The 27,630-nt window shown below is 40.0% G+C and overlaps 1 protein-coding gene across 9 annotated transcripts in view; it reads left to right on the top strand.

Moving 5' to 3' along the window:
- Positions 1-3,280: 3,280 nt before the first annotated feature.
- LOC119969045 (zinc finger and BTB domain-containing protein 20-like) overlaps positions 3,281-27,630 on the top strand; it is a 430,652-nt gene continuing 406,302 nt past the window's right edge. For 5 of the 9 annotated variants that reach the window (XR_005461285.1, XM_038802213.1, XM_038802207.1 and 2 more), the window contains exon 1: positions 4,415-4,726. The gene's annotated coding sequence lies outside the window, so the exon portion shown is untranslated. Of the gene's footprint in view, positions 3,345-4,412; positions 4,727-27,630 lie in introns of those variants that run through there. The other 4 variants (XM_038802209.1, XM_038802210.1, XR_005461287.1 and 1 more) reach the window with 4 other exon arrangements.

The following is a 27,630-nucleotide window of genomic DNA, read 5'->3' as shown; positions in this document are numbered from 1 at the left end:
ATCATAATACCCCGAATACCGACTACCACACTCCTCCAATGAGGAAGGCGGAGAAATCATTAACGGTCACCTGCAAAAATATAGCTGGCCAGTGTGGAACTAGCTAGAGGAGAGAGCAGTGGTGAAGTACTGCTGCAGTTGTATATATGTAATTGTAAATAAAGTTATTTCTTTCGACTCCATAAACATGTGCTGGATTCTTCATGGCTATCACAAAATTATCTCTTTGACTACCCTAGATGAAAACACCTAATAGTTACATTTCTGAATGAAAATGTCAGGGGGTAATGAGTAGACACCTCCTAGTGGCTGCTAATAGCGGAGCATTGATTGAGGACTGTGAATACGTATTCACATAAAAGAATTCTATGGATCTGGGCAACTGTGTCGTGAGGGCGTATATGTGAGAAAACAAAAGGGGCTTTTAAAACGAGGGATAGCACAACTTAACCTTCTTAAATATTCTGGGGTACTAAGCAAAATAAAGTAAAGTTATTGTTTTTCAACAGCTGACTTATTCAATATTAAATGCAATATTCAAAATTAAATGGCCTTTCTTTTCAACACATTTTACTTTGATCCAATTCCATGATGGCAGAAATCTGAAAAGAATGCAAATGTTGCTTGCACACAAAAGGCTATTTAATTATTAAACAAAGTTTACCTCTTGCTGTCATGATCTCCATATTAAAAATAAGCAACCTGTCCCTTCTTCTGAAATTCAATATGGTAGCCATGTAACTAAAAACATTTGATAAACAGAACAGCTTTGACACTTCCATATCAGTTACTGTAACATTATATACACTGACTGTTATTTTCTTGGTAAACAACTGGATTTTCACTTGATAAATTTCCGGTAATTATGTCACAAATGTTAATATTTTAGCATGCATATCATCACACATTAAATACATGTGGCACAATAAGTTAGCTTTTACCATGGCAGCTGTCGTTATCAAAAGTAATCGACACAGAAGAAAACAAAACAGTCCCTTGGGAACTGCACAGTATAATTTAAAAAACTCACATAAGAATTTCTGTCAATGCTGTAATCTTGCACGATAGCTAGAAACACTTTTTTTAAAAATTCATTCATGGAATGAATTTATTGTATTCCCTGCTCCCAGTGCGGTCTCTTCTATGCAGGGGAGGCTAAACTCAGACTGGGTGACCTCAAGCATGAGCCTAACCTTCCTGTTGCTTGCCATTTTAACTCAGCACCTTGCTCTCATGCCACATGTCCGTTGTTGGCTTGCTGCAATTCTCCAATGAAGCCTGGTGCAAGCTGGAGGAGCAGCATCTCATCTTCCGATTGGGCACGTTGCAGCCCTTGGGACTCAACGCTGAGATCAGCATCTTTAGATTTTGACCTTTTATTTCCATCTTAAATCGCTCTTTCTTTTAAAAAAATATTACATACAAGCATTGCTTCAATGCAATACTCCCTCTCCCACCAGGCCATCTGTCGTTTGTTCTTAAAGTTGCTACTTTTTGTTGCAATTTCTTTTGCTCTAACATTCTCCCTCCTTTCAGTTCCAACGAAGGGTCTATGACTCAAAAAGTTAACTCCGTTGCTTTCCTGATAGCATCCTCTATTCTTGTTTCAGATACCAGCATCCACAGTATTTCGCTTATTATAATATTTTTATGGCTAGTCCTGTTCGGTTTCTGGTCAATGGTAGTCCCCAATCTGTTGATGTGGAGGTTCAGTGAAGGTCGTGCCGTTGAATGTCAAGGGGAAATGGGCACTGCCTGGCATTTGTGGGGTGTGAATATTCCTTGCTACTTATCAGCTAGAGCCTAAATGCTGTCTCGGTCTTGCTGCATATGGACAAGGGCTTCTTTGTAATGTTTCTGTTTTATAACATACAAACGTTGTACAATCACTCCCGGATATCTGCTATTATCCATATAAGGTAAACTAAAGTTGGGCATATGAAATTACAAGTATTGTATCCGAAAGTGGATCCCATAGCACCACTTCCATCAATTTCCATCAGTTTGACCTTAATTATAATAATAATTAAGAGTCACAAGTAGGCTTATATTAACACTGCAATGAAGTTACTGTGAAAATCTCCTAGTCACCACACTCTGGCGCCTGTTAGGGTACACTGATGGAAAATTCAGAAAGCCCAAATTATCTAACAGCACGCCTTTCGGGACTTGTGGGAGGAAACCGGAGCACCTGGAGGAAACGCACACAGACTTGGGGAGAATGTGCAGACTCCGCACAGATAGTGACCAAGCGAGGAATCGGACCTGGGACTCTGACGCTGTGAAGCAACTGTGCAAACCACTGTGCTACCGTGCCACCCATTACTGGGTCACTTACAGCACAGGACATATTAGATCTTGCTATAGAATAGATGAAACAATTTTCATCTGAGATAGTATAACGTTTAATTGGATATAGTGTCGGGAATTAAGTATGTCATTTTATGATATTGTATTCCACATTGGTTTTGGAAAATTAAAAGAAACATGTTACAAACCAATCTGCAGAGCTGGGGACAGTGGTCTCTTCTTTAATTTGGATTTTGTGAGTACAGTAATTCCGTTATTTTATCACTGTTACATGTTTTAAAAGTTAGTGGCAGAATTTTGGAATTTGCATGAAGAGTTATACCTAAAATACATTTTACAATAAAATACTTAAAGGACGTCTAGTTTGAAGCTTTTTTTTGTGAAAACAGACTTCAAGATTACCATCCCATATTTGAAAATGTAATTAGTTATGAGGTAGAAAAGATCGTGACACGGTGAGCTTTCTTCTTTGCTTTGAAATGTCCCAGTAAAAGGAGACACAGCTTGAGCTCACAAAACTGTGTAACTAGAGTTTAAAAATTTGGATTCCAGACCACTTGAGAGGCAAAATCTCACTTTCTAACAGTTTAATTTGCTCTACCCCCGGGATCCCGCTCCGAAAAATAGCTCTGGACGTTAGTTGCTGCCAAAGTTTGCAATGCCCCGGGTACAGGTTCATGCTGCTTTACAAACCACCTTACAAATCAACTGGTAAACCGATACATAATTGGAGTAATTTTAACAGAAGACCTATATGTATGCATACACAGAGAAACGTCTGCAAACCCAACCAAAAACTTATATGAAAAATGAATCACTGAGAATGTATCCAACACATCCTCTGCAGGAAAAAAAAGCAAGCAGAAACTTTGCAGCCTAGACCATGCGTCCTCCTCCAGGCTGGTGTTTACAATGGCTTCACGTGAGGACAGTGTTTGGGCTCCGAGCGCCGGGTGTATGTGACGTCACGGGCGGACAGGTTGAATGACGTCACCGCTGTTGCTGACTCGCCGCCTCGCGCTCCCCAACAAACGGTAAGTTTAAAAAGCAGGCTCGCGCACCCTTCAACCTTCCAACACAACGGTCACAGGGGCGGGGGGGAAGCAGAGCAACCGGTGCTTGTTAACTGCACAGTCTTGTTTGTTCGTCCGTCTCCCTCTGTGCGCTGAGTTTGGGGGTGGTGGGTGTAAAGTACGGTCGCCGCCGCCGCGTCTGTGAGTTAATCCCAAGTGTCGGCGACGGCCGTTCCGTCTCGCAGACTCTTGGGAGTGATGAACCTTCAGTACCTTGGCCCTGGGACCGAGGGATAAGGCGCTATTCCTCGAATCTCTTCCACCCTCCCGACTTTTGCGATTATCTTAAAATGCCAGCGCTCCTCAGGGGGGGGGGGGGGGATAAACACTTCTAGCCTCTTCAGCAAATACATTAAAACTAACCTGTCTTCCCCTCGTATTTTATATGAGTTTCACGTGAAAACGATAGTTATTGCAAAAGAAATAGCGGAACTGTTGAGTCACTTTTTTCTTTTATAAGGAGCAATAATTATGGGGGCTAACTTTTCAGTTGTATATATTTTTTCTCTACTTGGGGCTTTTATTTGTACCTGTTTGGCTTTGTTCTGTCTGACTTATGACTGAGGCCTTTTCTCCCTTCAGTCTGGCAAGTGAGTAGGCCAGTGGATTTTAGGCCATTTTATTTTCTAAGCTGTCACCTGCCGCTTCGAGGCGTCGAGAGCCGTCGGGGGAGAGGGGAGGGGGGAAAGAGACATAATACAAAACACGAAATGCGTAGAAACTAAACAGGCGACGGGCGGCGTCAACCTAACTTGATGTCAGAATATTAAAAGCTGGCCAGGTCCGTCCGCGCCCGATGGACGCCTGGCGCGGCCAATCGCCTGCGCGCCCCGCCTGATTGATGCGGCTCGCGCCCACTGGCGCTGGGTGTCCGGCTGACTGACAGCCGGCCCAGCCAATCGGCGCCTGGGGCCGCGCTGATTGGCGGGGCAGTGTGTGTCTGTGTGTGTTGGGGGCGGTGGTGGCCACCGCCTCCTCTCCGTCTCCGGCTGGAGTGATTGACAGCTTGGCTGGACAATGGGAGCTGCCGCGCTGCTTGTCTGCCCCCCGGAAAGGAGTGATTGATTAGACCAAGCGTGTGACTGACGGCGGCCTGAGTCAACCGGGAAGCAGCGTGTTACATAACAGCAATTCGGACCGACCTTAAACCAATCAATCTGGTCAACAGGCAACAGCCGGGCTGGTGCGATGCTGCACCAATCACTGTAGTCCCGGGGCTGGATGTCTGGTTATCATGTTAGGTTGTCTTTTGTGTATACAGAAGATGGATACAGTATTCAAAGTGTCTACTTTGGAAATGTGTTTTATTTCTGGGAATATATCCCTGCACTTGGGCAAGTAAGGTATGTGACTTCTAAAAAAAAATAATAGCGGCGTTGTCAAATAATTTGGAAACTTCTGTGGTTTTTCGTTTTGACTATCATGATCAAGTGAAATTTTAGATTAATTTGCGACTTTAGATGGTCGCTTCAGTGAATTATGGGGTTTTGAGGGCTGTAATAATCTGGTATCCGTGTCGAGCACAGGCTTTTTCAGTTGTGCCCTCAGGGAAAAGGTGATGAAGGCTTGGGTGGGTATGGGAGGGGGTGGCTTGCAGGGGACATTTAAAAAAAATCCAGGTCGAAGTGGGAATTTTAAATTCCTTTGTTCGTTTGACATTCGGTGTATTAGTGGAGAGAAAACACACAGTTCGCTGTTTTTTCATCTGCTGGGGAATCTTTGAGAGTAAAAAATGTTAACAGTTTGGTAAAAGTCTGGAAGTGCATTACCAGGCCCCAGCTGCAAGAAGATGCAAGTAGTTTTCATCTGGAGACTGTTAGGTTGGCGATTCTGAAAAAATAATTAATTTCATCAGTGGAGGGGGAGGTTTTGTTTTCAACTGTTAGTTACTTGCGCATTTATCCTGGAAAACGCTAACTGTTTACCAGCTTTGTTTTTGTTGTACTAAATTGTGCCAGTTTTTTTTTTAACGAAGTTGTATTTGCAATTTCTTTAGTGGATCCGTCCTGTCACCCTTCTGTTTATTTTTTTTTAATTTTGAAAGAAATCGTTCTCAAGCCCATACCGTCCCTAAGATTGTTCTGTTGAAACCATAGTCAATCAATATTGTAGATTGTTAGCATTTTTTTGTAAATTCGTCATAATTGAATATTTTAATGTAAAACAGCAAATAAAACCTTGAAACAATTGCCAAATGAAAAACTAGTTATTATTTGCCTGATTTAGTTTAAAAGGACAAATTAGTACTTGTTGATTTTTTGCTCTAGATTGGTTCTTTTGAAATAATAACCACCATATTAAATTGCATAATCTTTTTAAAATATTTAAATCTGTATCTTCATGTATTGCCGTATGTATGAAAAGCACATCATTCAGATTATTCCTGCATTTCGAGCCTGCTCATTATTTTGATGTCTATACCTATAAACATCTATGTTTTTAATAAACCAAGGGTCATTATTTACACACTTCTAGATGTTGTCTAACTAGTTTTGTATCTTTTTCAGCTTATAAGTTCTTTTAAGACATTATGCACCACCTAATAATGGCAGGAATGTGTATTACTGTTTGACGATAAAGAATATAACTAATTCTAGGAACTCCATGGCTTTGCTTTTCTATAAATCCTGTGATTATAAATAAAACTGTTTATCATTGCCATATATAGTGAGGAACTGCACATGGAATCTTTGCTAAAAAATATGAATATACTCAATTTTCATATAACAATATCCTTTTTTAAATAAATTGGAATGAAGGAACAACAGTGCCAGAAAAATAAAGAAAATATGGTAAATTATTGCAATGCCGACTTTGTTTTTGCTTCTCGAATGGAGCCCTGTTACAAATGAATACAATCAATGTTTTTTTTAGCTTGTATCCGGAAATTAGTAACTTTATGAATTTTAGATCTGACATTAAAAACTTTTTTGTGTTGACCATAAAATATCAAATATGTGAACAAGTTAAAAATCACATCGCCTTATGCATCTTGACGCAGTTTTGGTCATATTAGCCATTTTTGTACTATGAAATATGTTGAAGGTAATGGGGCCCTCCACCATTTCCAAAAAGCATCACTCATCCAGTCACCATGTAAAGACTCCTAGATTCCCACTTCTTTCTCCCACCACCTTACAAATATTTACTTCCAAATTAGATTGTGTTTTCTGTCAACCTTAAGACATAATCTAATAAGAAAAGCTAAATACAAGAACTGGGATTTTTACCCACCAGATTTATAAACTTTTAAAAATTCATTTATTTGCATGTGCTAAGCTGAAAAATAGTTATTCTGTGGAATCTTAAGTGACATAATCTTAAAGGTTAAAAATAAGTGACATAACACTCTTGCTCTGTCACGATTTTGGGTTGAAAAGACTTAAGTTGAATGTTGTTGCCCACCTGCAGCTTCATTCTATTTGAATGAAGGTAGCTGGCATGGTCTCTATTAGGGAATTCCTGATTCAATTGAGAAAAAAAAAGATGAAATCAATTTAGATGGGCCCAGATACATCTATAATAAAAAGAAAAGTTAATTTGCAATTTTAGCAAAGCAACAGTCACTCACGCCCCCCCCCCCCCCCCCCCCCCCCCAACCCAATATAGGAATTTTAGGTGCAAACTTCAAATCCATTTCTTTTTTTTTGCTTTTTTAAAACATTTCTCGACCCCAGATTTTTGGTTAGCACTATTGCCTCAAGACGCCGAGGACCCAGGTTTGATCCCGGCACTGTCCCATGTGGAGTTTGCACATTCTCCCCATGCCTGCATGGGTCTCCCCTCCGCAACCCATGCCATGCTAAATTACCCCTTCATTGGGGAAAAAAGAATTGGGTACTTTAAATTTAAAAAACAACTAATTTCCAATCTACTCGTTCCCTTTAATTTTATATAACAATTTAAGAAATTCTTAAGTTGAATTTGATTTCGACTTTACAGAAATTGTTGCCCTTTTATAGCTTTACTTGTAATGATAGTTATTTATACATATAAATTTACATTGGCGCAGAATGAGAACTTGTGAATTTGACATTAATTTGCCAATCGATGTTTCAATCTGCAAATACTGATCTTCCAGGCTGCATAGAGTTATTTAAACTGAAAAGTCTTTTACATACTGTGTGACCTGCGTTTTCTGTGCTAAGGTTAAAGCACAAAAAGAAAATAAAAGGCATAGATTTATATTTAACTATTGGGGTCCATATTAAATCATTCACTTCTGGTTGACCTTGTGCTTAAATGGAAAATACAGTATTTGTGAACAGATGGTGTGCACCATTGTTTGGAACTTTTTTTTTGCAGATTGTCAAGAATTAGAATTTAGCCTAGATACTATGTTTCTGCTTAAGTTTATTCTCAGACAGCTAGATGCTTTTACAAAATGGGGATGTTGTGAACACTACTGTAGGTTTACTTGTAGAGCCTTCTGCAAAAGCTTGCCACCAACTTATGGGTGTTTATGGCACATAATGTGAGCCAACTGTCTCATGTTTTGGAAACATTCCATTTTTAACTGTTTATTTCCTCACATGGGTAAAACAAATGGTTGAAATGAAAGGGAATTCTCTTCAATATATTTTATTTCAGAGAACCACGCTAGTATCAAAGAGCTATTCGCATATCTATGCAAAAACAATAAATACACAACTAAAATCTACAAAACAAATTTGATGTACTCTACCATAATTGCAGTTGCATAGGTTGTAGTAACAAAGATGACTCCTGGTGCTCAGGCAATGACACATTACTTTAAAAATCTGTACACTAACCAACTCTTTGCGTATTGTTGCTGCAAACATTAAATATTAATGAAGGTCATTTTACACATCCTTGTTAGATTATTTTTATAAAATCTATCTTTGGCACATGTTTACTAGTTTGTGGCTCTTTCATTTCTTCATGATATGTTTTATGATCGAGGATATTCCCTACTGTGCACACACTTTGCTAGTATACTCCAAATACTTGGCTCCAAAACAGTGTTCTAATGAGGGTGTAATGTACTTTACAGAATGGTTGATAACTGGTTTGTACGTACAAAGGCAGCAGTACAAATTTTAGCCTTCTGGATTTCCAGATTTTTTTTAACTTTTAAAGTTAGATTTTAACGAGCTGACACAAAATGCATTTCTTTGACATCAGTCTGCTAATCATATTCCTAAAAGCTGAGTTGTTAAGACTATTTGTTTTGTTTCTCTGATTTCTTTTATTTAAAATGATCCATTTTATTAACATTTCATTCTTACATAAACAGAATTTCATTTCCTCTTCTATTTCTGGCCAAATTGCCTTTTGCTGGAGGGTTCTTTTTTTATTTTAATTTCAATTTCTCTATTTTAAATCTAAGTAAAGACAGAAAGAAACTAATGTTTTTGTATAGCAGCTTTCAAACCTCAGAATTTCACCGACAATGGAGACCTTAAATTTGTAATGCAGGGCATCACAGCCAATTTACACAGCAAGGTCTTACAAACAGAAGTTAAATAAGTGACCAATTAAACTGTTTTAATAGTTGTAGATTAAATATGTTTTTAGAGGGAGCTGGGAGAAGTCTTTTGCACTTCAATAACGCCATGTCCACCTTGCAGGCAGATGGCTCGGTTTAACATCTAATCAAAGCTGGCATCTCGAACAGCACAGTATTGAATATGTGCTCAAGACTGGAATAGGGTTTAAACTGAGAACTTTGCGATTCCGAAGTGAGAGTATTACTACACAACCAAAACTAGTATCCTGGGTTTCTCAATGGGTTTAATATTTGAGATGAATAATACATGGTTTCATGAATTTAACCAGTTATGTTGATTTCAAACAAAGAAACTTAAAGTTATTTTAATTTTATTTTCATGAAATTCTAGCTATATGACACTCATAAGACATAGGAGCAGAATTAGGCCACTCGGCCCATCGAGGGAGTGCAACGAAGGTTTACCAGACTGATTCCAGGGTTGGCGGGACTGTCATATGAGGAGAGATTGACTTGGTTGGGATTTTTCTCGCTGGAGTTCAGAAGAATGAGGGGGGATCTCATAGAGACTTATAAAATTTTAACGCGACTAGACAGGGTTGATGCAGGGAAGATGTTACCAATGGTGGGTGTGTCCAGAACCAGGGGTCACAGTCTGAGGATTCAGGGTAAACCATTTCGGACAGATATAAGGAGACATTTCTTCACACAAAGAGTGGTGAGCCTGTGGAATTCATTACCACAGGAAGTAGTTGATGCAAAAATTTTGAATATATTCAAGAGGCAGCTAGATATAGCTCTTGGGGAGAATGAGGTCAACGGCTATGGGGAACATAGAACAGTACAGCACAGAACAGGCCCTTCGGCCCTCAATGTTGTGCCGAGCCATGATCACCCTACTCAAACCCACGTATCCACCCTATACCCGGAACCCAACAACCCCCTAATAAACCTTACGTTTATTAGGACACTACGGGCAATTTAGCATGGCCAATCCACCTAACCCGCACATCTTTGGAGAAAGTAGGATTAAGCTATTGAGGTGGATGATCAGCCATGACCGTGATGAATGGTGGAACAGGCTCGAAGGGCCAAACGGTGTCTCCTGCTCCTATCTTCTATGTATCTATGAATCTGCTTCGCCATTCAATCATGGCTGATATATTTCTTATCCCCATTCTCCTGTCTTCTCCCCATAATCCCTGATCCCCTTATGTGGTGTATGTACATCCACAGTGCTGTTATGGAGTTCCAAGATTTTGACCCAGTGATATAGTTCCAAGTCGAGATGTGTGACTTGCGGGTGGAGGGTGGGAGCGATCTGCTGCCCTTGTTTGCTGTGGTGGTAGAGGTCTCCAGTTTGGAAGCTGCTGCCAAAGGACCTTTGGTGAGTTGCTACAGTGCATCTGATAGATGATTATCACTACTGCCACTGTGCACCTGTGGCAGAGGGAATGAATTTTATAAGGAATTGGATGTGCCGCTGATCAAGCAGGTTGGTGTTGAGCTTTTTGTGTTTTAGTGCTGCACTCACTGAAGCAAGAGGAGAGTATTACATCACACTTCTGACCTATCTCTTGAAGGTGGTGGACAGGCTTTGGGAATATCTTGAGTCTATCTCAGTGTTTGACATATTACTGGCTGGAGGGGGAGGACCTGCCAGTGAATGCCGAATGCAACCGCAGAATGACCCAATACATTTTATTTTTTCTCTTTTGTGTTGCACACAATCTTTTAAACTGATTACCTTTCTTCAAAACCCAAAGTAACATCTTCAGATCTCCTTTCTAGTTTTGATTGCACTAATAAGTTGTAATATTTTTAATGACTCATTTTTCTGACCATACCTGGTCTTATAATCTAAGAATTATTTGACTGCAGGTCTGAGCTTCATCTGGAATTTTTCTCCTGGTGTATGTAAACAATCTAAGAAAAGGAAATGAGAAAAATTACATTTGCTTTAAACAATCTGAACCAGGAAGAAATGTGAATTGTGTGTAAAAATGCCTTCTATTGTGCATTATATTTAAGAAACTGATTTAGTAGATTTCATTTGGATTTAATCACTGTTGCGATTAAATCTGATTTTTGTCTTGCCCAAAAGAACATTCTTCATTCAGCATTTTCAGACTCAATGGAAATTGTGCTGGAAGAAAGAGTTATTCTCAATATCTAGTGATAGTTGTTTCTGATGTACTGGAGAGACCACATGTAGTTCCCCAGTTGAGTTTTTTCATAAAAGATTTTGGAAGCTAAACAAACAGAAAGATACAAAATACATTTGGTAAGTGCTAACTAAAAATAATTGGATTGATTTCAAAAAAGAACCGCAGAGCTTAAGATATGTGGTAGGGAACAGAGGGCACACCAGTAATTCCAATTTTGAGGATTAATATTCCATTACAAAATTAGAACTTTTACAAGATGGGGATGCTATATGGTAAATACTGCACAATGTTGATGACGTATCAAAAAGCATAATTGGACTATGAATGGTCATCTGGTTTTACAGAAAAACCTATTTATTAGTCTAATTTGAGTTCAGCAATGGGAAGATAATTCATATCCTATCCTTTGAACAATTACCCTACAAAATATGTGGCCCTGTTTTCCAGGTGATGGGTTGAAGTGTATTATGCTAGTGTTTAAACACAGAAGAATACATTATTGAGTGAAGGATGTGCCAACAAACAACTGGGACAAGGGAATTTCCTCCAGTTTAATTCAAGGAAAGTCACATGTTCATACGAGTAAAAATGATCCTATTGTAACATTACTCTAACCATCAGTTATATGAAATTTTTGATATGGTTCCACAATTGTACCTTCTCTTGTGGATTATTCACCGTATTTTTACAACTACATTGTTGGTTCTTGGAACCTTTTATTCCTTTACCAGGGTGACAGGTCCATCAAAATAATGATTTTCTCCATGATTGCTTTCAGTCCTGCTGCATAAACGACGCTAACATATACTTGTGTGCTGTCTCATTAGAACACTGCAACTGCAAGTGAGAAGTGTTATTTTCAAGGTACTGGCTCATGATCTGACAGTATAAAAATATTGAACTTTTAATATTGTTCAGTACCAAATGTTACCACAGGAGGTCCTCAGTCTCCTGTGCAAATGTTGGCGTGGCGTACCGTGCTGGACAATTGGGTTTTTAGCATTTAAATTTACAGATCCCATGGAATGCAATAATATTTGTGCAACTCTGAGCCAAGCAGGTAGACCTCACACCTGTGGAATTTAAAATGGCTTTTGTTCTTCCTTTCGGTCCGTGATTAAGCATTCTACTACCAGAATGACACAGTAGACAGCTATACTTTACTGCAGAAAAATATGTATGCTCAGATGTTGATTCAAACAGAATGGAATGTGAAATCCAGTATTATGTTGAAAAATTCACTGAGCCAGCATGTAATGTATTAAAATTGTACATAAAATAAGGTATTTTTAGAGCAGAATTGTAGTATCGGTCGTGAAGCATTTTATACTGCATTTTAAATTTGTATGTTCGTGTGTGCAATAGATAACATGCAATATAGTTAACTCCAAAGGGAACAAATTCAGCAGCATCATAACTGTTCTCATGGCATCTGATACTTCAGAATTATTGTGGGACAAGTTAATTTGCCATCGGTGCTGATAGTTTAAACTGGTTGAAAAGTTATTTGTTTGCGCATTTGGAAGATTAGAACACCTCATTCAAATTAAGAACCAAATTCCTCAGTAAAATAATATATAAATATGCCATTGCACTGATAAGGTGAATCAGTGATGAGCCATGTTACCAACAAAGCATTAAAGTAGGAAATGATGGAATACTTTGAATATACTGGATCTTCCAGGACATTCCTAATGATGGCTTGGAGATTTCATGAGAATGGGGTATTATGACCAAGAAACTGGAAGCATTGCAGAGGGAATTTCCTGTGTGTGGAACATTATGGATATTACTGAAATGGAAAACACTTGAGAGGATCCCCACGGTTTGGGAGTGTGTTGGGTAGTGCCAGGAAGCACCAAGATTGCAGTTGGAGTTTGAGAAGAGAGTCCTGTGAAATGGAGGTGAGCAGAAATCTGGGGTCCGTGGTGACAGAGGGAATTTGAGCTTGGTGGGGTGCAGACTTGTTTGGAGGCATGGGGTGGTGTGGAAATGGAATTTTTGGACTGGGAAAAGACTTTGGCGGGTAGGAGCCCAGGAGAATGGACCTTGGTTCTTTTCGGAAAATCTAGTCACTGCCTGCACTATATTTACATCTGTTCACCTTCTCTCTGACCTGTCTCAGCTTCATTTGCTCTGTCAGGCCTTTCCCCATATTAGGTAGTTAGGCATCAGACTTGTCTCGGTGGTAACTTGAAGGTTGGGTGTTCATGTTGTACTCCAGTTTGGTAATTATCCAGCTGTTCCGTAAAAAATATCCAACTCTCAGCCAGGCTTGTAAGCTAGGCGCAGGCCTGAAATAAATAAAACTTTAAGGAAGCATTGAATGATCCCATCCAATAAAGATATTCTATTATTATGATGCGTGCAATTTTTGAATTTTCAAAAATCCTAAGTTTGGACTTTAGCAATTTAAATCTTGTTGAATTAATTTTCTAAAAGTGTTTTGAGTAATTTGATCTTATTTACTAGTAGATTCTTTTAACAAATCATTCAGAATTGGTTTCAGAAGACGTTAGCAGTTCCTCATTGACAGTTTTCTAGCCACTCTGATTTTATCCATTTCCTCCGTTCTCATTGTTGATGCTGTTTTACTTTGACCCTTGAAATGTTGACCCTCCTCCTTATAAATATTGACATTTAAAGAATTGTGAAAAAAATGAGAGATTAAGGTTAACATGTAGAGAGAATACACACTTTACACATTTAATTATTTTTAGTGCTGTTGCCTTTAATTGTTTGAGTAGAAGTAACACTGGCAAGATGATGTGCCGCTTTGAATTGCTGCAATTATTATGCTGATGCTGTTGGGAAGACTTTCGGGATCCTGACCCAGCAACATTAAAATATTACCCAATGCAAGTTGCTGTTTAACTTACACGAACATTTGGAGCTGTTGCTCCCAAACATTGCTACTCTTTGCTTCCTTGGTTGTAGAAGTTGGGGGACTGTCTTAAGCAGTTGTTGAAATGCATATGGTGAATAATGCATACTGTAAGCACAATGTTCTGGTGGTAGCAGGGTAGATGTAGCGTCCAATGGAAGGAAAACCAATCAAGCGCACTGTTTTTTCTTGTGTGGTGTTGAGCTTTTTGAGTGTCGCAGCTGTGCCCATCTATTCTACTGGTAAGTATTCCATTGCATTTCGGGATTGAATGTTGCTAATTGTTGAGTGGTTTTCAATGATCAGGAGATATGCCATTCATTGATGAGTATCCATCCTGTGTAACTATGTTGTTCTTGTAACCATGTTGTTGATATAGCTAGTCTAATTCAACTTCGGTTCAATAATGACTAGCAAAATAATGATATTGAGAATATTTAAGAACATAAATAGGAGCGGGAGTAGGTCATTAGAACCTTTGAAGCTGATCCGCCATTCAATAAGATCATGGTTGATCTGATTGTGGCCTTGCTCCACTTTCATGTCTGCAGCCTATAACCCTCAACTCCCTGTTGGATCAAAAATCTGTCTGACTCAGCCTTGAATAGATTCTATGACCCAGACCCCATCAATGCCTTAGCTTGATATGGTGTGTTGATGTCAATTACATTGCTACAGTTAAGAGAAACAGGTGATGTCTTTGAGTACATAAATAGGGGATATCTGGGACACTGAGCTGTGTGGAAGGCGAACTGAAATTGAACAAATCAATAAACTCAAAAGAAACGTTCTACATCTTGGTTTCACCAGCCAGCTTGGATCTTGTTAGCAGACAAGGGTAGAGAATTCCAAACGTTATGACCCTCAAAGAGAAGACATTCCTAATCCTCTCCATCTTCAATGGGAGAGCCCTTATTTTGAAACTCTGTTCCCTCGTTAGAGATTTCCCCCATGAGGGGAAACATCCTCTCCGCATCTTCTGTCAAGTCCCCTCCAAATCTTGAATGTTTCAATAAGGGCATCTCGCATTCTTTTAAACTCCAACGAGTACAGGCTCAACCTTTTCTCAAAAGGCAATCAACTTAGTAAATCTACTATGAACTGCTTCCAAATGCAAGATAATCTCTCCTTAAATAAAGAAACCTAAACTGTGTATGCAGTACTACACTAGGTGTGATCTCACCAATGCCCTCCGCGGTTGTAGCAAGACTCCCTATTTGATACTCCACATCACTTGCAATAAATACAACCGCTCCACTTGCATTCCTAATTACTTGCTGTACTGGTGTAATAAATTCTTGTGATTCGCATACAAGGACACCCAGATCCCTCTGCCTTGCACATCCTCCTGTTCCTTTGCTACTTCTAAAGACAAAAGCTTTTGAGCACCGGACCACCTTCAGCATGTTAGGCAGCATCTGAAAAGAACAGGTAGGATGTTCTGGGGGAAGGCACATTCCCAAAAACCCTGTCTGTTCTCTCGATAAATGCTGCCTGACTTGCTCAGTGTTGCTCGTGGTTTTAAATTTCCAACATCTGTAGTATTTTCTTTAAGTTCTAATTTTTGATTTAACTGGAGGCCAAATGGGTTAAGAAATCTCCAACCTCATTTTAAAATGTCATATTGTGCAGTAATTGTTTTTAGGCAATATTGATTCTACAGTGAAATTCTAACAAAATAGCACATGATAGCTGTTGGGTGAGGTGATTTCTGCAACACTAGGGCAAAGATCTAGTGAAAGGCTGGATCAAGGATTACATTGTTTGGTCTTCCCTGTCTCTTCGGAAAGCTGCCTTGCGGAATAATCCTTGTTTGGGGGGGGTTGGTGAATATATATTTTTCAAAATTAGCAGGAAAAGTTTAGTTTAAAAAAAAAGGACAATGTACAAAATGAAATTCATGTTAGAGAGACAGACAGACAGAAAGACGAGATACAATCTGGTACTTATTGTACTGAACTAACAATTCAGAGGTTGAGTTCAAAGTTTTGAAATTAAATTCAATAAATCTATAATGTTTGCAAGTTTGTTTGTTCTCAACTCTAACCCTAACCCAGCTGTCTCACTAACGTTTAGGGGAAGAGTACACCACACAAGTCAGTCCCATACTACGTGGTAGCTTCTCCATGCTCTCTAAAGTTGTCTTGTAATCACTGTTATGATACCAGGGCTTGGAGGATTACATTATGAGAACTGGTTGCTTGCACATGGCTTTTATTCCATTGAGTTGAAAGTTGAGGGTGATGTAATCAAGGAGGTATTCAAATAATAAAGGGCTTTTAAAGCTAGATGCAGAGAGACAATTTCCTCTGGTAGAGACCAATAAAAATAAAGCTAGGCTATTCAGGAAGGAAATCATGAACCTTTTTAAACAAAGGTGCTGTGGAAATCTGGGACAGTTCGCCCAAAAAGTCTGCGTTGGGTCAATTAAAATAGGTGAGGTGACGGTGAAGGTATCAAAGGAAAAGAAGCAAAGCAAGTGATTAAAGGTAAGGTATAACTGAATGCCACAAAAGGATTGAGTGGCCAAATGACCTATGCTTATTCCTGTGCGGGACAGGTTGAAAAAAAAGATTTAAAACAGAACTATTAATTGGCCCAGACAGTGTACTAGAGCAAGATTTGGGGAGTCTAAACCAAGTTGACCATGTAAAATTCTCTTTAATGTCTAGGGTCGAAAACTGTTTCACTTTGTACTTGCCGAATCATATCTATCTGCCAACATCCTGTTTCACAGCAAGATACACCCACCTGAGGTGGTGGCACAGTGCTATATAGTTCAGTGTGTTTCGGCCTGGAAATCACCAACATCGACTTTGGGCCGATGAAGTCTTGTGGCTTCAGGTCAAACAATGTTGAGAAAACCTCTTGATGACCGTCACCTACCTTCCACCTCAATTTATAAATTGATAATCGTCCAAGCTGAGCATAATTTGGAAGAAGCTCTGAAGAAAACCACATATATAAGCTGCTCTGAGTAAAATATTTGACCACTAAAACTGACTTGGTAATAGTCTCAACAGGCCAAGTCCTGAAGGACTGAGCTGTCATCAGCAATTTAAAGGAACTAAGATGAGAAAATAACCTACCTTAATTCTTTATCACTAGCCTATCTGTTACTGACATGTTGTTTCACACAAGCATTGATAATAATAACTACTACATAATTTGTGTGATTCCAAAGTCTCATCTCCACAGTGAGGATATCTTTGTGCTTTGTGGAAAAAAAAGACTATTGTGCCCACTGGGACAGATGGATTTAGCTAACAAAAACTAAGCCATTAATTAATGAGGCATGGTTGGCTGTGATCAACTGCATTTATATTTCCACAATTTGTAAAATTATGGACCAACCCATCCCTCACTTCTTTCAGGCCAGAAAAACAATCTTAAAGAGTGCAATGAGGCATGGCAGGAGCAGGGCCATACATATTTTAGAATGAGGCATCAATTCAATGAAAGTACTAGACCAGCCTACCATAATGCTAAGCATCAAAAGTAAAAGTTTATAGGTAGTTAAGTGGTCGCACGAATAGCAAGTTGGATAAAAACTGTTGTCCCACCATATCCACCAGAGTGTAGGCAAACAGGCAACTAAAAGGTGGCAGAGTCTCTAAACTTTCTCCTCACCAACCATGTACTTGAGTATAAGAGACCTAGCTGATGCATTTTCAGGTAGAAGTGCAGCGTGAATTATCCTACCTTGCTGCATTCTCAGATACCAGTGACTATTCCACATGGCATTAAGAAGAAGCTAGGTGTGCTGTGGACACAGCAAAGGCTATAAACTCTGACAATAGGCTGAAGTCCTGAACACCTGAGATAGGTACTCCCCAACTAAGCTGGTCCAATCTAGCCGTGAGACTCGGGTCACCCTCATAATGTGGAAGATTGCCCAGCTATGTTCTTCCACTAATAGCAGGATAAATCTATCTTAACCAATTAATATTTTATTTTACTTTTTTCCTCCAAATCATCAATATCCCTCCAAATAAATATTTTATTTGTTTCGTCCAAATCATCAATAAAGTCATGACACCATTGACAACATCTACAATTGATCAGCACTTACTCACCAATAATATCAGCTACTTGGGTTGGTTTCTGCCAAAGCCACATGGCTACAAAGCTCTAAATTGTCTCATTCAAACATGGATATGTGAGCTGGATACCAAAGGAGAGATGAATTTGGCTTCTCTTGACATTGAGCCAGCCTATGACCAAGTAGAAATTACATCAAACACCACTGGCAAAATTGAGATAACAACTCTATTCAAGAAAGGAGGGAAAAAGAAATTAGGAAACTAGTGCAGTTCGCCTAACCTCTGTTCTAGGGAAAATCATATAATCATAGAATTTACAGTGCAGAAGGAGGCCATTCGGCCCATTGAGTCTGCACCAGCCCTTGGAAAGAGAACCCACGCTTCCTGCCTATGCCTATAACCCAGTAACCTCACCTAACCTTTTTGGACACCAAGGGCAATTTAGCACGGCCAATCCACCTAACCCGCACATCTTTGGACTGTGGGAGGAAACTGCAGTACCCGGAGGAAACCCATGGTGACACCGGGAGAACGTGCAGACTCTGCGCAGACAGCGATCCAAGCCGGGAATCGAACCTGGGACCCTGGAGTTGTGAAACAACTGGGCTAATCACTGTGCTATCGTGCTGGCCTGCTTGAATCCATTATTAAGGCGATAATAGAACATTCAGAAAATCTTATCAGACAGTCAAAATGATTTTGAGTGGGAAATCATGTTTTACCAGCTTATTGGCATTCCTTTGAGGAAGTAACACGCAGGGTGGATAATGGGGAATCACTTGATGTATTTGGATTTCCAATAAGCCATTTGATAAGTTGACATAAAAGGTCACCACACAAGAGCTCATGGTGTTTTGGGGTAAAACATTTTTTATTACTTTATCAGAGTTATAAAGCCAGAGCCTAGAGGGTGGACAGGGGCGAACCCCCAATCCAGCTCCCTGCCTGGTCCAAAAACCAACCCAAATTCAAACTGAATCCAATTCATGGTCCCTACAAGAGAGAAACAGACCAGATCTAGGCATCACACCCGACCTGGCGCTCATCTCAGCCAAAAGGCCGAAGATTGAGGATTGGTTAGCTAACAAGAAACAGATGGCCGGGATAAATATTTCTTTTCAGCTTGGGAAACAGTAACTATTGGAGTATGACAGGAGTTAGTGCTGGGGCCCTCAACTATTTACAATAATATTAATGACTTTGATGAATAGTAGCTAAATTTGCTGACAATACAAAGGTGGGAAAGCAAGTTGGGAGCAGGATCGAAAAATATGCAAGGGGTTATAGATGGGGTAAGAACTGGGCAAAAATTTGGCAGATGACCGATAATGTGAGAAAATATGAGCTTGTCCACTTTAGCAGAAAGAATAGAAAAACACCATTGTTTGAATGGAGAGAGACTGCAAAAATCTGTGGTACAAGGGTAACTGGGTGTCTTGGTACATAAATTACTAAATTGTTAACATGCAGGTAGAGCATGATTGAGAAAGCAAATGGACTGTTGGCCTTTGTTGAAAGGGGAATGGAGTCTAAAAGTAGGAAAGTGCTGCTACAGCTTTACAGGACCTTTATTGAGACCATATCTGGAGTACCACATACAATTTTGTTCTCCTTACTTAAAGAAGGATATACTTGTATTGGAAGCAGTTCCAGGGTTTGCTAGGCTGATTCTTGTGATGAAGGGGATGTCTAATGAGGACAGATTGAGCGGGTTAAGCTTATGCTCATTGAAATTTAGATTAATGAGAGGTGATCTGATTGAAGCATATAAGAATCTGAGGGGGCATGATAGGGTGAATCCTGGGAGGATGTTTCCCCTCAGGAAATATAGAACTCGGGGGTACAGTTAAAAGTAAGGGGTCTCCCCCATCTATGATGGATATGAGGATTCTTTTTCCTCTTGAGGTTTGTTAGACTTGGGTGTTCCGTTACCCAGAGAGGAGTGGAATCTGTGTCATTGGATATATATAAGTCTGCAATAGACATGTTTTTGATTGACAAGAAAGTCGAGCAGGGAAGAAAATGAGGGCAAGGCCAGAATCAGGTCAGTCATGATCTTATTGACTGGAGACGTAGGCTAAAGGGGCCAAGTGGCCTACTCCTCCTATTGAAATTTCTATGAGATCAGTGGGGCATGGAGGAGGAAACCACTGCAGTTGCTGGCATCTTAACTGACCAAAAGGAATATAGTTATAATTGTTGGAGACCAATAGGACATCATAGAAACCCTACAGTACAGAATTAGGTCATTTGGCTTATTGGGTCTGCACTGCCCCTTCCCGCCCTATCCCTGTAACCCCACCTAACCGTTGGATACTAAGGGGCAATTTATTTATTTAAATTTAGTGTACCCAATTCATTTTTTTCCAATTAAGGGGCAATTTAGTGTGTTCAATCCACCTACCCTGCACATCTTTGGGTTGTGAGAGCGAAACCCACGCAAACACGAGGAGAATGTGCAAACTCCACACGGACAGTGACCTGGAGCCAGGATTGAACCTGGGACTGCGGCGCCTAAGGGGCAATTTAGCATGGCCACTACACCAAATCTTCGCATCCTTGGACTCAGAGGAAACCGGAGCCCCCGGAGGAAACTCGCGCAGACACTGGGAGAAAGGTGCACTGAGGTTGGAATTGAACCCGATCCCTGGAGCTGTGAGGCAGCGGTGCTAACCACTGTGCCACCCAACAGAGGCTCGATTATGCCAAAAATCATAAATTTGGCAGACTGTCGCTAAACAACCTTTTTGTAGTGGCCGTTTTCTCCAAATGATCTCGTAAGTAATCAGTAAATATTATTCATCAGCCTCTTCCGTCACCCCCTCCACCCACATGCCAGTTTCTCCCGGGGATTATTTTATTGCTATTCTGTTCTCATCACTGCATAGTTTCTTCATGGAAGTATCCCTCAGTCCAACCATGTTAGTCAATAAGATTTGCTTCATCTTAAAATGTTGAGTGGGATTCTTTGATGACAGTTTAGTGTTCAGTTTCATTCACAATTCTTTTGAAGATTAAATGGCTTTGCCAGCCCACAGTGGAAAGCATCCAGAATTGTGCTGATATATGGCATGTATGTTACCTATGATGCAAATGCCTGATAATGAGAAAGTCCTGCTATCTTTCCACGATCTTCACTGGCAGAAACAATAATGAGCCCTCTCCTCTGAATATTTAGCTTCTTGGAGTGTACCATTGACCGGAAGCTGAGCTGGACCAGCGATAAAAATACTCTACAGGAAACACTGGCTACGTTGTGACAAATAGCCCATGCCCTGAACCCCTCAAAGCCATTTCACCATCTACAAAGCTGAAGCAATGGAATAGGCTGGACAGCTGTAGCAACGCTTTAGACCCTGAGCACCATCCAGTTTCTTGTACAGTTCTGATGTTTAATTCAATATAGTTGTTAAATATTTTGCACCTGTGCTGTAGCTGAAATGCACATATTCATTGTGAGTATATGTGTGTAAACAATGCAACACCGAGTAATAAATTAAGTAAATCTATTGTGCCTGCTGATGCAGATTAATTTGCTGAACTCAAATTATACCCACTGGATTTCTGTGTAAACCAGGTGCTAAACTAGAGAGACATGTTCTCGGTGTCAGTGGAACGAGTCTGTGAAGCAATAAAAGAAAACCTGAAAAGTTGTCACTTGCACAACTGTACAACCTGGAATGAAAAGTTAATCATTGCTTTGATATTGTGAATCTTTAATTATATGCAACTTGTTTAGTCCTGTATCAGAATTATAAGATAAGATAATAAAAAATAGGAGAAGGACTGGTGATTTGTGTCATTTAGCTTGCTCCGCCGTTCAATCATTTCAATTAAATTTTACCACTTTAATGTTTTTTGTACGGTCAAAATGGGATGTCAATCATCAATATTTTTGAGCATGATTGTGGATCATACATCATTTCCTATACAATAATACAGTGAACACCTTTGGCATAAATTGTTGATAGTTTGCGCTGCTCCACTGTTAACTTTGTGAAAACGGGAATTATTGTTGTGCAATTAAAATCTTTTCAATTATTGATGGTCTTTGTATGTTACCAAAATGTCTTCACCAAAATGTAAAACGAACTTGATTAAAATGTGGCGGACTGGTTTATTGATCTATCAACCCAGATTTACTTCCTCCTTTTTCTTAGCATTATTCTTAAGAACTCAGATTATAGATATTGTTGCTTTACTGCTGTTACAAATTTTAGCTCCAATTTAGATATCTTGCCTGGTTCAACTGCCTTGTCCACTTTTGTAAATGGTCCTTGTATCTTTAAGTTCAGGAGCGTGATTTCATTACCCAATATCTAATAGCACCCCTTGTGATCTGAACTAGATTTTCTGTATTTCACGTGTTTTCACAAGCACTTACCCAGCATTTAAGTGGAGTGACTGGCCATGTTGCATATGATATGAATTGTTAAATTGCTTTATTTTACAGATGTTGAATTTTTATATCTACTGACATACAAGATTCTGGTCCGTTAATAAAAAAGGGGGTTAACTCATTCGTATTTTTAAAGTGGCTTATTTTTTTATCCTTTTATAAATTTAGAGTATCCAATTAAGGGGCAATTTAGAGTGGCCAATCTTTGGGTTGTGGGGGTGAAACCCACGCAAACACGTGGAGAATATGCAAACTCCACACGGACAGTGACCCAGAGCTGGGATCAAACCTGGGACCTTGGCGTCATGAAGCTGCAGTACGACCCACTGCGCCACTGTGCTGCCCTTAAAGTGGCTTATTAAGTAGTTTATTAAGCAACAATTAAAAAATATGTTGCATGAGTTAAATAGATAGGAAAAGCGCAATTTAGAAAGGTTTATCCATCCTGGTGGTCGAACAAATGGATGAAGTAAATTTCTGCAGCTGTTTCTTGTCTGTTCTGTTTGCAGCCCTCTTCATTTGTTCTCTGCCTTCTTGAGCTAAGTGAAGTGCGGGGAAGCTCTCTCTTCCTCCTGCTGATGAAGACTGGCCGGCCTGGATCACTTGAAAAAAATAATTTTTCCTTCCTTTCCAAAGTGATCCCCCCCCCCCCCCCCCCCCCCCCCCCCCTTCTCAAGAACCTGTATTTAACCTTTTTCCTCAGATGGTTGGTATAACTTTATCAAGAATGTCTCTGCTAGAGACCTGTCCGTGGCAGAGATAGCAGACTCACCTGTTTTTCAGCCAACACGATGCCGTGGAAGCTTTCTTCATAATAAATGTATTAAATATTATCAAAAGGTTAAGACTCGGTTATTATACAGTAAACTTTCACACAACTGCATAGAAAACTTTCACTTGACTTTAAAATTGCTCCTCTAGAATAATAAATCACGCTACCTTGTCCCTGTCCCCGTTAGTTCCCTGTCCCTGTTAATCAGCTGAAATATGATTGCTTTTAATTCCTCTTGAATCTGACCAACAAATAGCCCTTGTAATAAACTGCCAAAGCTTTTGTTGCTTTTTTGCAGCAGATTCTGACTGCACTAAATCCATTGTTACTTTGTTTTTTGTTATCATTGATTGGAGGAAGTGGTGGGGCTGTTGTTCCAACTTCTTTCCCATTCAGCAGTGCATCTAGAAGCCTGTCAATAAATCTTTCTGCTACCAAGCATGGAATCTTGTAAACCGGCTTGAATGAAAGAGTCATACGAGTGAAAGTTGTAGATGTTGTGGATGAAGGAGGATATTTAACTCAGTCGGGCAAGCAACATCTGTGAAGAGAGAAATAGATTGAATGTTTTGAGTCAACAGCCTTCCATCTAAAATGTTAACTGTGTTTCTCTTTCCACTAACTGACTTGTTGAGTACATCAAGCATTTCCTGTTTTCAATTCTGATTTCCTCCATTTTCCATTTGTGGTAGATTAACTGCGTTCCTGATCATTTGAACACATTAATTCCTAGATTTATTGACACATAGGACAAGATTCAGCCACCATGTCAGGCTCAATGGGTTAATCCTTTGAGAGCCCAAATCAGAGTTTGTACCGGGCAGACCACGAGTCACCCATCTCTGTACACCCGGCAAAATCTGGATCACTCCCTTGCTACCTGGATGTCGTTTGAACCCAATGCCCGAGAGTCAACAACCACACCTGCAAGACCACAACCATGTGATGTTTAGCACTGGTTTCCACAAACGTGGATCAGGCGTGATGGCCAGGGGTCTCGCAGGCTATTAGAACCCCCAAGGTGATCGGGTACAGGGCAGGGTAGTATCCTGGCATTCCCCTTGGCACCTTGGTGGTGGCACCTGGGCACCTTGGCAGTGCCAACCAGCCACTGCTAGGTTGACAGTGCCTGGGTGCCAGGTTGGCACTGCCAGGGGATCAGGGCCTGGGGTGACCTTGCCCATGAAAGGTGAGAAGAGGGGGTTTGATGGGGTGAAGGGATCCTGAAAGGGGGCGGGTGTGTAGAGATTGGGGCAGCCATTCAAAATGTCGCCCCAATCTGCAAGGAGCCAGTCCTGCATGAACCTCAGCTCCCAGTGCAGAAGTGTATCCTCGATGGGGAGAAACTCCCTGAGGCCCTAAGAAAATGTCAGAGCGCTGTTGAACAGTGGGGTCAATCTTGGCGCTGCAGCTGCTGGGAAACACCCCACGCAATGTGCCCGAAACCTGACCTGAAACATTTCGGCCGAATCACACCTGTAAACATATCTTAGTCGCAGTGACTGCGGGTAGATTAAAGAGCTTTTCAAACCAGTGTGAACTTATTTAAATATAAATAATTTCCAAATCGTTTTAGTGGAGAATTGGTCAAAAATTCTCAGGAGTGACAATTGCCATTGCAACTTTTATACCATTTTGTGGGAGCATCATGTGGATATGAATGGGAACTTGAAATGTAACGAATAAAAGATACGTGTCAGATGTATCATTTTATAGTACAAGTTGATTAACTCCTGAGGCAAAACTGGGATATGTTGAAATATTCCAACAGGTCAGATAGTCAATAAATCCTGAGACACTTGGCATAATAAAGTTGTATCATATTTTATAAGACCAGAAATTGCATATCACGTAATGAATAACACATTCAGTTAAGATAAAGATGCGTTCCTTTAAGGCAACAAAGTCCAATTATTAAGGAAACATAAATTCAAGTCACTTTATGTTTGGTCAGTAAACCAAACATAGCAAATTGTCACATCCTATTTGACTTGGTTCCAGGTCAGATACACAATAGTAGTAAGTAACTGACATTGTTTCATTATCTTTGAGATGATTTTGCATCTTTGAAACTATGAGGGTATGCATTGCGTTGTGACTTTTAATGTATCTCTAATTAAATGTGTGTATTAGTGTTCACAAAGACAGAGGGCATTTGTATGAGGAAGTAGTTCTTAGTTTGGCGGGAGTAATTTTAGAACATAGAACATTACAGCACAGAACAGGCCCTTCGGCCCTCGATGTTGTGCCGAGCAATGATCACCCTACTTAACCCGTATACCCGTAACCCAACAATCCCCCCCTTAACCTTACACTACGGGCAATTTAGCATTGCCAATCCACCTAACCCGCACATCTTTGGACTGTGGGAGGAAACCGGAGCACCCGGAGGAAACCCACGCACACACGGGGAGGACGTGCAGACTCCACACAGACAGTGACCCAGCCGGGAATCAAACCTGGGACCCTGGAGCTGTGAAGCATTGATGCTAACCACCATGCTACCATTACAGCGCAGTACAGGCCCTTCGGCCCTCGATGTTGCGCCGACCTGTGAAACCACTCTAAAGCCCATCTACACCATTCCCTTATTATCCATATGTTTATCCAATGACCATTTGAATGCCCTTAGTGTTGGCGAGTCCACTACTGTTATAACAGTATAATTTGATAGGGGAGTGTTAGATTTGAAAGGTGGAGAACAATAAGGGGACTGGCAAAATAAGAATTGTTGATGGGTGGGGGAGAGGAAATGAGTTGATTAGGGAGAAATATAGTGAGGATTTGGGGATAAATGGGTACTTAAGAAATAAGTGTAGCGAGAGGATTGAGAAATTAAGGGGATAGGTTAGTGGAAGGATAATGGGTATTTAGGGATGGGGCAGTGGCGTGGTGTGTTGGTGCCTACTGGTGGCTAGAGTATATGAACTCCCAATAAGTAATTGGGGACGTTAGCAAGTAGGTGAGAGTGGGTTTTACGATGTTAATCAGGATTTGGGGTACATAATTCATAGGCAACAACACTTAATACTTGGGATAGTGAGTTTTTGGAGCTGGTCAGTTGACAAGTTGGGAGTAGAACATTGCTACAGCTTGGAATCTAACTCTTAAACACAGGTGACGGTCATCAAAAATGTTATCTATTTGAGAAACCTTCAAATTCGATTAATTTACTAAGAGGACACCTGTTTGAGATTGAGTCTTTATCCCTCTTTGAATTGGCCATTTAAAATTAGTTCTGCACAAATTAGTACCTGAAAAATTAGTTCTGCACAAATTTTCAAATTCTTTAGAAAACTGAAGTAAACTAAACTCCAGATTTTAAGGTTAGTGGCGAAGGTATGGCACTCACAGCTTGTCTAACAAAAACTGTCCACAAAGATTTAATGGACTCCAGAGCACATATTTTGTTCTATTACAACATAATTTAAAAAAAAAATTTAGTGTGCACAATTCATTTTTCCAATTAAGGGGCAATTTAGCATGGTCAATCCACCTACCCTGCACATCTTTTTGCGTTGTGGGGGCGAAACGCACGCAAACATGGGGAGAATGTGCAAACTCCACATGGACAGTGACCCAGAGCTGGGATCGAACCTGGGACTAACCACTGTGCCACCGTGCTGCCCTACAACATCACTTTAAATTTAGTCCTATCAATAGGGAATCTGTGGCATTCAGCAATAGGGAGCCAATCAACGCGAAGAGTTGTTAAAAGCTGTAAGTAAAAATTAGGGAATAAATTTCACATTTAGATCATTGAATAAGAAGGCTGAGGGTGTGCTCATGGATTAAGGGAGAAGCTTGAATATTATAAAATAAACTTTGAAAAATGGAACAAGATTTTTCTTTAAGTCTCATTTAAAATATTCTGAGCAAATGAGGTACCACAATAATAAAATTTGTTTTTCAGATTGTAATTATGACTTTGTACACAATTTAAAACTCTGCTACCCCTGACTCAACATGATATTTTTTTTACAGCAAGAGTAGTTTGTAAGTAGTTGAAGTCCAGTAATTGTGTTGTTTTCATCTGTAAAGACTGTAACAGCAGATCCTGTGGAGGAGCTGGGTATCGCTGAAAGCAACTTCTGGATTTCTGTGTTTAACGGCTCCACGTACAGATGCCAGAAGTTGCTGTCAGTTTTACATAGTAATGATGGTGAGCATTAACAGTTTTGCTGTCATTACAACCACAGTCTGCAAGCTTTTCATGTAAAAGTATAAGATACACAAAGACACATATATATTTAGCAATTTTGTTTGCTCATGTTAACTAAAATGTGATCTTATTTAACTAGAATCTTTTATTTTGTCCCCATATTCATCAGGCTCAGGAAAGAAGAGTTTATAACTTTATTTAAAGGTTTCTGCAGGCATTAAATTACGTGTTTTGTGATGGGTTTCTGGAATTGTATTGCTCTGTCTGTTTGCCTCATAACTTAGTCTCACTGTCATGCAGTCTCTTAGCTTAGTACAACTTTTATTAAAGTTATGAAGTGCTTATAACT

This window comes from Scyliorhinus canicula, chromosome 7 (assembly GCF_902713615.1).
Source record: "Scyliorhinus canicula chromosome 7, sScyCan1.1, whole genome shotgun sequence".
Taxonomy (NCBI): Eukaryota; Metazoa; Chordata; class Chondrichthyes; order Carcharhiniformes; family Scyliorhinidae; genus Scyliorhinus; species Scyliorhinus canicula.
This window is presented reverse-complemented; position numbering and strand designations above follow the sequence as displayed.